Source organism: Larus michahellis, chromosome Z, assembly GCF_964199755.1.
Source record: "Larus michahellis chromosome Z, bLarMic1.1, whole genome shotgun sequence".
NCBI classification, from domain to species: domain Eukaryota; kingdom Metazoa; phylum Chordata; class Aves; order Charadriiformes; family Laridae; genus Larus; species Larus michahellis.
This window is the reverse complement of record NC_133930.1, coordinates 42247183-42257760: the sequence shown is the minus strand read 5'-3', so window position 1 is coordinate 42257760 and position 10578 is coordinate 42247183.

Below are 10578 nucleotides of genomic sequence, written 5' to 3'. Positions count from 1 at the left end.
CGCTCTTGATTGGGTTTTCATGGGATTAAATATCTACTGAGATGAAGACTGATATAGGATTTTACAGAAGCAATAATCTGGGGAATTTTCTAGGAAAACCAGTAGGTACCTTCAGCATTTAGTTGACACTAAGAAAGATCATGATTATTTGAACAGTATGCCTTTCCTAATTCGGTATGAAAGCCTTAGTTATGGATGGATCTCAAAGTTTACTAACATTACATTATTGAGTAAGAAGAAGATAGTCACAAAGCTCAATTTACTCCTGTGCTACCTTTCAGGTAGTCAGGTCTTGTCCTATCTGGTATGTATACAGGAGAAAAATGGTAGTCAGAGAACATCTGAAAAAATTAAACCAAAGAAACTCTGGAGAAAAGCATACAAAGAGACCTTTCAGTGAGGAACCACTTGAAAGTAGTCACTGTCTTGGAAAGGGAAAATAACTATTTTTTATGCTTCTTATGTGTTATATAGAGGGTTTATGTATTATATAGAGGGCTAGAGAAGTGCAGGGGTGGCCAGAAGCTCCAAGTAGGCTAGAGCAAGAGAGTCCTGGATTTATGTTTGGACAATTCATTTGAGGATCGGATTCGAGGATGAAGGGAAGAAGGAAAGAATGATATGGAGGGGAAGCTGTAGGTAGAAGTCTCAAGCTTTTGAAAGAAAAAATCATGGAGGAGAGATCTTGCATGATGAAATAAGGTTGTGAGGACATTGCTCCTTAGAGCTTTGTTTGAAATATGGTAGATAATTATTAGCTCTTAGGAAGTGATAAGAAACCTGGCCTACCCAATGCACTGAATAACAGAAAACAACAGTGCATCACAGGAGCTGCAGTAACACTTAGTACATAGAAGAAGAGAGGAGAAAGGCCCACTGAGGCCAATGTGCTGGATGGATGAGGAGGGCATCCTTTTTATACTTGTTATTAGTAATAACTTAGTATAGTCAGTTACAGCCTTTCTGTTGATGTCTGCCAAGGTGAATTCTCCCACAAGGTTGTTAATTTTGCCTTGTAAGCACAACTAGTAATTGACTTGAATAATGGGTAAAGACAATTATCATTCTTATTCGACTCCCCCACCTCCTCTGAGATATCCATCTCTTCAGCTGTGGTGTAGCTTTACAAATAGTTGAAGCAGCAATTAGCATGCTTCAGTGATCAGGAATATTCTGAAGGACAACAGAATTTTTATAAAGAAGATATGTTTCTAATGTCATAGAAATATTCTTGGTGACAGATCTGCCAGGGAAACGGATGCCCCTTCACTTCCTCATGCCTCTTGTCCTCTGATGTGCTTCTGTCCCCTTCAGTGTGGCAAATGGTCAATTAAGCCACATGTGACTTAACTACTTTACCTGATCAAAGGGAGAATTCTGTGCAGGGAGATGGCAACAAACCACTGGAGATAAGGGTTTGGGAGGTATCCCTTCTCAATGACTAAAGAGTAACTCCAGTTGTTGCTTCTGGAAATAATAAAAAGAAAAAAAAAACAAACATATGACAACTGCACTGGCACTTGACAGAAACGCAGCAAGCTCTGTGGTAAGATCTTAGCTCTGTTCACTTATGGAGATGATGTCCCACCCCTAACATTTCTCTAATTTTTTGGTAACCCACATTTGCTACTACGGTAGTTAAATATACAGATAATTGTGATGAATTTTCTTCTTCCTTCTTGTTTGTTGCTGTTTGTGATAGCAAGCTGTTCAACATTTTGATTTAACCATTTGGTATCTTGATGTCAATGCTTATGGAGGGAAAAACAAAAAGATGGATTCTCAATACTAATTTTAATTATGCATTAGAAAATCCATTTTCACCCTAATCATCAACCTGTAACATTCTGATGATCTTGAAGATCTCTTCCAACCTAAACAATTCTATGATTCTATGATTCACCTATGCTCTAATCTAATATTTGACATAGAGAGGATGTCTACCTTTGCACGTGATGCTGCTTTTCTCTGTCCACAAGAGAACTTACTGTAAAAGACCTAATTGATGTAGTTTACCTGCTTATCCATGACTAGCTCAATAAGATCTGTTTTCTAGTGTTCAATTTTCCTTTCACCTTTAAAAAAATACCTATAAATTTACAGTGTTCTAGCTCTTTCCTAATCTTGCCACTGGGTGTACCAGAATCACGAGGTTTAGGCACTATTAGAGAGTGACTCAGGGAGGATGAACAGTAATCAGATTCACAAATTTATAGAGACTCCTTTTTTAATATAGGTATAGAAATAGATAAATAATCCTCACAATCAGTAGGTTTTTTCATTAGCCTGTACATTTAGAGGCAGGCATAAGCATAGTTCTGCTGCTGATACATCTCTAGTTATTACTAGGTTTGCAATTCAATTACGCAAAGAGCCTCAAGTACCATTGATTATTCATGGAATTCTTGGGTTGGGCTGGCTACAAAACTACTCATTAATCCCTTGAGTGCCCCTGGGCAGCCAGTATGCATCTAGCATAGCAAATTTGCCGCAGCTGTGGAATATAACGGGCTTTGGCTAGTGAAGTGGCTGGAGCAAGTGCAAGACCTCCTCCAGCCAGGTCACTGCCACCAGTGGCTGGCACTCTCCAGCATGACAATATTGTTAAAAACCAGGTAGCTGTGGGCTTTCTGAGAAAAAAGTGCCCAAGGGATTAAGTTGGCCAAAGCCAGGTAGCTTATTAGGCAGTCACACAATTCTGGACAATTTATTAAGAAAAGGCAGGAAAAATAGAGTCTTTTCCTGCCTTTCCCTCATGGTTTGCATCTGCTCCACTGACGCAATCACTTGTTTGACCAAACCTACTTGTGTAAGAAAAGAGCTTGCCGGAGTTTGACACAGTGACAGTGTTTGAGCTGCTTGGTGCTCATCCTCGTTCAGCCTTCTTGGAGATCAATACAATCCCTGTTTCCCTTGCAGATGGTCTGTGAAATCCCAGGAATGTCCAAGGCCATGCCTGAAGAGCAGGCCATACCATCTCTTATTAGCAAGAGCTATTGGTTCATTTGTTGGAGCCACTGAGTAACAGTGAAGTTAAAACAAGAAGTGTGACTTTATTGTGCCACTGAAGTATCTAGGCTGATAAAGTCCATAATCTTCATATTCATAGTTCACACAAGTTAATTTCACACATTTTATTGCCACAATTAACTATGCTTATTGCTGTTTCTGAGGGGATATTAAGTTGATTCAACAACAGTTTGAAGGTATTTCCCTTTCGAACCTATTTGTGTGTTGCCTAGCACTCATACACGTACCTGTGGCAGACCAGTACAAAATCTGCAATTGCAGTGGATTCATGTTCAAATCAGACCAACCACAACAGTCAGTGGAAGTCTTCACCTGTGATTTACTTTCCCCAAATACAATCACACGGCAATTGGTTGACATGAAAATAAAAATATCTGTTACTCTTTCACTTGGTCCTCATTTCTGGTTCTGTCTTATCAGGCTTGTGTCCAACAACAAGAGTCTACAAGCATCTACATGCTTTACATACTTCTACATATACTGTGTTTTCCTATGTGAGAAAATAAGGGTTAGCTTTTGTAGTCTTTGTCATGTAAATGCCAAAGCAGTCCAGGCTGGGTAGTCCACATCATCCAGTTTTTTATAGAAAAATGCTGAAGACATATCGGTAGGTCAATAGGTCAGTATTGAAATAGGTCAGTAGAAACATCTAGAGAAACTTGCACAGCTCTAAATTCACAATGTTTGACTCTAGTTAATGCTGTCAGTGCATTGTTTCTGAGTGTTTACATTTGCTTGAATCTCTCTCCCAAGAAAGACAGTCATAAAACCAAAGCAAATAAAACACTGATGGACGTAGGCTTTTTCGTTGTGCCTTTCTTTTTCCAGGTGCGTTTTCATGTGCACATGTATATTTCTGTGCATCCACACACATTAGTATATTCCTGTACTGTATATAAATATATATAAACAGAAAGTGGGGAAAAAAAGAGAAAAGAAAGAGGGAGAAGCATATGAAGCTGTGGCATTACGTAACTTTTCTAACCAATACCTTATTTTCATATGTCAATGTTTATATCTTTTTTTTAGGTGGGATGCTCAAACTAGTACTAAAATGTGCTTAATGTATTGATCACGTGGTATCACCGCTGCAGCCAGTTACAAAGTGAAGCTGTTAGCGAAATCTATCTGAGATCTGTATGTAGATCACTACAAAGTTCAAAGGACAAGGAATGTTTCTTTACAGTGTCTTTGCATCCTAAATTAAATATTTGACATTTTCTCCCTACTTCTTGTAGTCCTTGGTGCACGTGTTGCCAAAGTAGCTTGAGAACCTTTTCTGGTGAAGGTGAAGCCAGAACAAAATCACTGTGAACACTCTGAGAAAAGCAACTCAACAAAACAAGCCTCTTGCTTTCTGGCTCAGTCTTTTCCTATACGGGTTCCCCTGAGACTTTGGGAAAAGTAATTCCTAATCTAGGAAGACTATAACTCGGAAAACACAATAATAGCATTTAGGCATCTACTCATCTAGTAGCTTATCAAAAACCCACAACCTGAATAGCATATGGGGAGAGAAAGTATGTGCATTTCAATGTGAAGGAAGGGGTAGGTGGGACTAGAAAAATACTTTGCATGTAGAAAATAATAAAGACAGTATACTTCTGGTCAGGCTGTGAGGGTTCATTTGAAACTCAGCAGCATTATTCTTATGAGAAGGTGCTTCGGAAGTGCCTTAGAATCAACCTTGAATATACTTAAGTGCTATAATAAGACAGTATTATTGGGGGAAAAAAAAAAAAAAAGAAACAAATGAGGCATGGCTTTGCCCAATTGGGATTGAAATCTTCTAGGTACTAAGCATTCTCTTCTGATTTAGCCCATTGCTTATGTACAATGGGCCTACTTATGAGTTTAATGTTATGCCCGTGTCTAAATGCCATGCCCAAGCAAAGCCAAAATGTTGGGCACTTGAGAGAATGGAGATGTAGGACAGTAGTCCCTAGGTACCTGTGACCTTTAGGTGATACTTGTGCAATTAAAGCAGCATTTGTGTCTCTGGGAAGAGTAAAATCCAGATGCTCAAACAAAGAGAGAAATACATATACACAGAAAAAATGTTCCAAATAACTAGGTATTCATGAGACTATGATAAATACAGTGAGTGTATTTCATGCATTCATTTCTGAATGTCCAATAATGTTTATATTAACTGAGATCAAGAGTTATCAATTATGTAAATACTGCTGGCAGACCAATTAGGTCTAGTCCATAAGTAGTTATGGTAGTGATATTAATTTCTGATTTACAGCTGTTCACTAACAAATTAAGACTTTGTAGAGACTTTATAAAGAACTTTAGTAGGTATTGGAAAGTTGTGAAATGGCAGGTGAGGGCTACTGAGACTAAAAGCCAGCAGCGTCTTGTAAATGCCTTTGTCTGGTAGGAAGTCTCCAAAATCCAAAGCAGAAATAGCCCCTAATAACCCAATATAGAAGGGATTTATAAGGTATGAGCTAGTTTAAGGCAAGTTGAAGTACATTGAGATATAAAAGAGGCTTTGCTTTGTTATGCTTAACTTAGAGGACCTCCTGCGTCCCTGTACCACACACCATGGTTTTAGCAGTGTGCATCTGGCTAAACCCCAAAGTTCTGATATAAGCCAACATGCAGCGCAAATGTGTTAGAGATCTCTAAAAAATCACTCAGGATTTGAAGCAATATCACAAGAGAAATAATAATTTGAAGTGGTAAGACTGCTGTTACCAGGATCTGACTATTGTGGCAGGAGATTAATCAGACGAAATGGCAGAGTCAGCAGATCTGCTGCTTCTGCCTTTAGTCAGTGCTCCAACTCCTCCCTCTCCTGAGCATTGCATTGCTGCTATTCTGTTTAGAATAGAGGAACTGATTCAGAGGATTTTGAACATCTTCAAGCTCTGGGCTCACTGAGTATTTTGATTGTCTAGCCTGTTTTTTACCTGTTGATTGCTAATATGTAATGTGACATTCTAGGAGTTACTGCTTTGAAATACGTCTAGAAATTGGTTTTAGGAGTATTCACCTTCTCCTGGCTTTTTTTTTTTTTTTTTTTTTTTTAATTTGCAAGAGCTGGATTTCAGTATCTGTTGGACTTTGTTCTCTTATGGGGAATTTAAATTTAAACATCTCAGACAAGTTCTGGTCAAGTACACTATTTTATGTGATATTTCTGCAAATGGATGTGGAAAATTCAGTAGTGTGTCAAAAAAGTCTGTATGATTAAATAGTAAAATAAGGTTAGTTACTAGTTAACCTAACTGGATGTAGGCCATTGTACTATAAATGGCCATTTCAAAAGGAGTTGGGGGGGACAGAAGTGTGGTTCTTTCAGCCAATGTGATTAATGGGGAGGGTGGCTCTGCTGCTGAAAAGCTTGTTTTACTTTTTGTCTCTGCTCCTCCACCTCAGTAATTTTTTTTGCCTCAGGGTAGCGTCAAAATAATTTTAATTGAGTTCACTGTTCTCACTGTCCTAGCCTAGCTATAGGTTATACTGGAATTAAAGTATTGTTGTTTAATTTTTCCATTTCACTCCTTTCAAATGCTTAGAAAGGCAGGTCTTGCCTCTTATTACAATTCAACTAGACTCATCACAGTGCAGTGCAGGTAGTGGTCATTTAATAATGTTTAGCAGATCTGTGAATGTGTGAGAGAGGCTTTGTACAGTGCATATGGCATACGGGTATATTATTCAGCCTCTGCGTAGATTGCGGTCTTTGAGAGTCAAGGTGGAGAAGCTTTCCACTAAAATTTCATAGTTTGCATCAAACTCTTGAAGGAGATAAAACACTGTCACCAGATGTTTGGGAGGAAAAATGTGAGTGTTGGGCAACCTCTGTTTGGAAGCGCACGGCTCACAAGGCAGAAAACTCTGTCATTGCTCCCATAAAATTGCATTGTCACGAAAAAACAGATGTGAGGAGAACAGTTAAAGCAAGGAAACTCTGATTTTTCCTGTGTGTGACTGTCGGCCAAAACGTGTTTTGAAAGAACTTTCCTTCTGCTACATTTAAAAGAATAAAAAGTTTAACAGCGCTCAGGGATAATTTTTGAAACATCGTTAATAAATTTTAAACAGTACTATTGCAATCACTCCATGGTGTGTTGTATTATGAGTTTTATCTAGTGTTTCCACCAAGGTCAGCAGATTCGTGTAAGCTGCAATGTCAGCCCTTTATACTAGAAATAAAATATTGATATTTCATCCTTCCTTTTTTCTTTTTTTTTTCTTTTTTTTTTAACCGTATAAAATGTTTAGAAAATGAAAAAAAAAGATTCAAAATTCTGTCAAATACCTGCAGCTCCTCACCCCTTCAGGGAGACTAATAGTGCCGGAGCTGTTGAGCTGTGTTAAAGGTGACAAAGGGGTGGGTTTCTCTAACTCAGGGGACTCCCTGGAGTTTTTTCTACCAGTCTATTTCCAAGAGCAGGAGTAGGGGTAACATCTGACTTTTTAAACTGCTGCGTGGGGGATTGTGAGATACCAGGTTTACCTCCTGACATGCTTTGTAGAGACCTGTCTTTGTCACATAAAAAGTAAACTGTTGCTGCGTTCAAGAGTAATTTATGCTGGAGAGGTCAGTGAATGAGTAGTAAATTGTAGCCCTCATAAAGTACTGTGATTTGGCATTTGGGTATGTGAACGTAGAAACTGGTATGATAGCTTATTGTTTTATTTCAATATAAATATCAGAGGCAGCTAATGTCATTGTACAGATTTGATTGGTGTGATACAAAAGCCAAGGTTGTCCCTGACAGCGTGGGGACAGACGCTCAGGTGGCAAACTGCTGAGGGCTAGAGGTGTAACAAAGCACTGCTCTGATAATCCATGAAATTTGTCATTGCCTGAAATTGTTCTGGAATGTACCGAGATTCTGTGTGGCGGTTACGTGGGAAAAACAGATTTTATACATAGCATGGCACACCTGCTAGCAATACCTCTTCAAGAGGAAAAATGGGTTATATCCTGTACCTGAGCCCAAACCTAAGGACCAAACAGTAATAAAACTGAGTTCAAGGGGATTTTTATGCTGATACCTGAAAGTCCATCTCCTTGGAAGGGATTGAGTGGCACAATGTACTGCTGCTCCCATCCGCACCACTGGCCAGGGATGGTGGTGAAACCTGTCTGTCCCTGGGGGCTCAGCTGGCCCACATACTGTCATATGGGGCCACCTGCTGCATTTCCAAGCCAGCTCGTTTTGACACAGGATTCAGTGGAGCAGAGAAGATTAACTTTCTGAAAATGAAAAGGACAGATAGAAGAAGAGGAACTGCTTATCAAATATGCACATTTCAGATGGAACTTCACACTCAGTAGAAAGATGTTAGATTGCTGTTAGCTCTCTGGAGCGCTCCTGACAATGTGTTATCAGGTCATGTTTGCATGACAGTGGCAGCCCATGCAGGAAACATTAAGTCATATGACTTCTAAGACGGAATCAATCAAGTGAACAGCACAGATCCTGAAAACTAATTTCACCTTCATAAGGTCTGGTTATCTGTGCAGCAGACAAGAGGTTTGTCAGCCCCATTTCAGTCTGACCAGGTTCAGTGCTGCATCGAGAATTTTAATGAACCGATACTGTAATATGTATGAAAGATGACACTGAGATGAATTCATGAAAAGCCAAGTCCCCATGAAATATGAACAATTACCGAAGGCTTCACCCCCCACTTAGCTCACATAAAATGCCCATTTAAAAGGCCTTTGTCTTGTTAATTATTTACAAGTGTGTGTATGGCTTTTCATTATCCTTAAGCAGTATTAGAACTGCAAATGAGGAGCTGATACCAACACTTCAGAGTTTTTATGACACTAAGGTAACAAGACCATGCTAAACACAGAGAATTAATTTTCCTAGGACTTTTCTTATTGTCACACACAATTACTAGCTCATAGTCCTTGAGTATATTTAGATAACAGGAACAGACCTCAAGGAGAGTTGACCATCCCTGATATGAGCAGTGTAATTATTTTGGTGACTATTTTAGCGCTCCTGGCTGAGGAATAACCGGAAACAGGCATTCTATGGCACTTGCTTTTAGCAAAAGTTTTACTGTTATTTTTGCTCTAATCAGAGAAGGTATGCTAAGAAAAAAAGCCAGGGATCAAATTCCATGACTGGTTAACTCTTCAGTTAATTTTGTGCACTCTGTTAGCAAAGCACACCTTTTCTGGGTAGAATTGCTTAGCAATTCCTTTTTTGAAGGCTTTGATCGCAAAGGAGGCTGAGAAATGGTCTCAGTCCATGCAATGGGCTCTGGGGACAACAACAGAATAACTCTGGATGTACTCTTCCGTGTTTTGAGAAGGCTGTAATGGCTGAGTTTTGAGTTCCTAGATAAGCCCTTAACATGATTTTATTTAGTAAAATAATCTTTCTGAACATTCTGGTAATACAATTGTCATTTCATATGGGTATATATTCTTAAGCTCATTTTCACAAAGATTGTGGTAATGCCTTTATCTGCTATAACACTCATTAAGTAGAACATGGGTACGTCTTTGTGTGTTTTAGGATACTAAGCTTCATTTCAGTGCCCATCCTATTGTGTGACAGTTATCCTTTCCATGAAAAAGAAACATCAGCCTCCTATGGATGTGATGGACAGCTGATCTGTTTCTTCACCCTTCCTTTCTTCTGTATGAGTGCAAAGGTTTGTAAGCTGCTTCAATTTCTTATGCTCTGCTTGTTGAAAATAATGACCTACCAAAACTAGAAGGGGGAAGAGGTAGTTTAGAAGGTTCAGGAGGTTTGAACATGTATAGAGGAACAGACATTTTAAAATACCCTTGTATACTCTTTAATACCTATTTATGAAATGCTGGGTTTCATTTTGAAGTCAGTTTTTCCTAATTCACTTCTAAGTTCAAATTTATATTTTTTTTTAGTTACAGCTATCAAATTGTGCACAAACACTGGAAAATTCCTGTGTTCAATGTTGGACATCATGCCAGGCATTGTGTTATATCAGCATAGACAACTTACTAATTTTTGATGGCTAAAGAAATATTGTCAGTTGAATATTGTTTGGACAGTTCTTTTACGCTGTGAAAGTGTGTTTGAAACCCTGAATCAGGCACCACATTTCTTACTTATGATTGAAAAAGGAAATAATTTTGAGGCAAGGCACTATGTCAATACATACAGACACTTTGTTTCAGTACTGTAGTGGATGATGACTTAAATATCCTTTTTGTTTTGTTCACAAATATCATTTGCATGCTGAAAAGCTTGTCTCTGATCGAAAGTTTAAATAGCTGTATGTGATTTTGAGTCCAAGAAGGCACTATGTCTTTCTCTTTGAAATAATATTTTTAAGCACTTCAGTTCTTATTCTCTAAATGTGAGTTTCTGCAATAAAAATGAAAATAGAGACTGCATTTTAATTATAAACTTAAAATGGTCCTGAGAGGTGAAGACAGGTTAAGGAGTTATCCTCTAACTATTTTTTCCTATGTGTTAGACTAACAGTTATTGGGACCACATTGTAAAATGGCTAATGGAAAGAGTCCACTTTAAAAAAAAAACAGAACAACAAAGCAACCTCCCTATTCCGCAG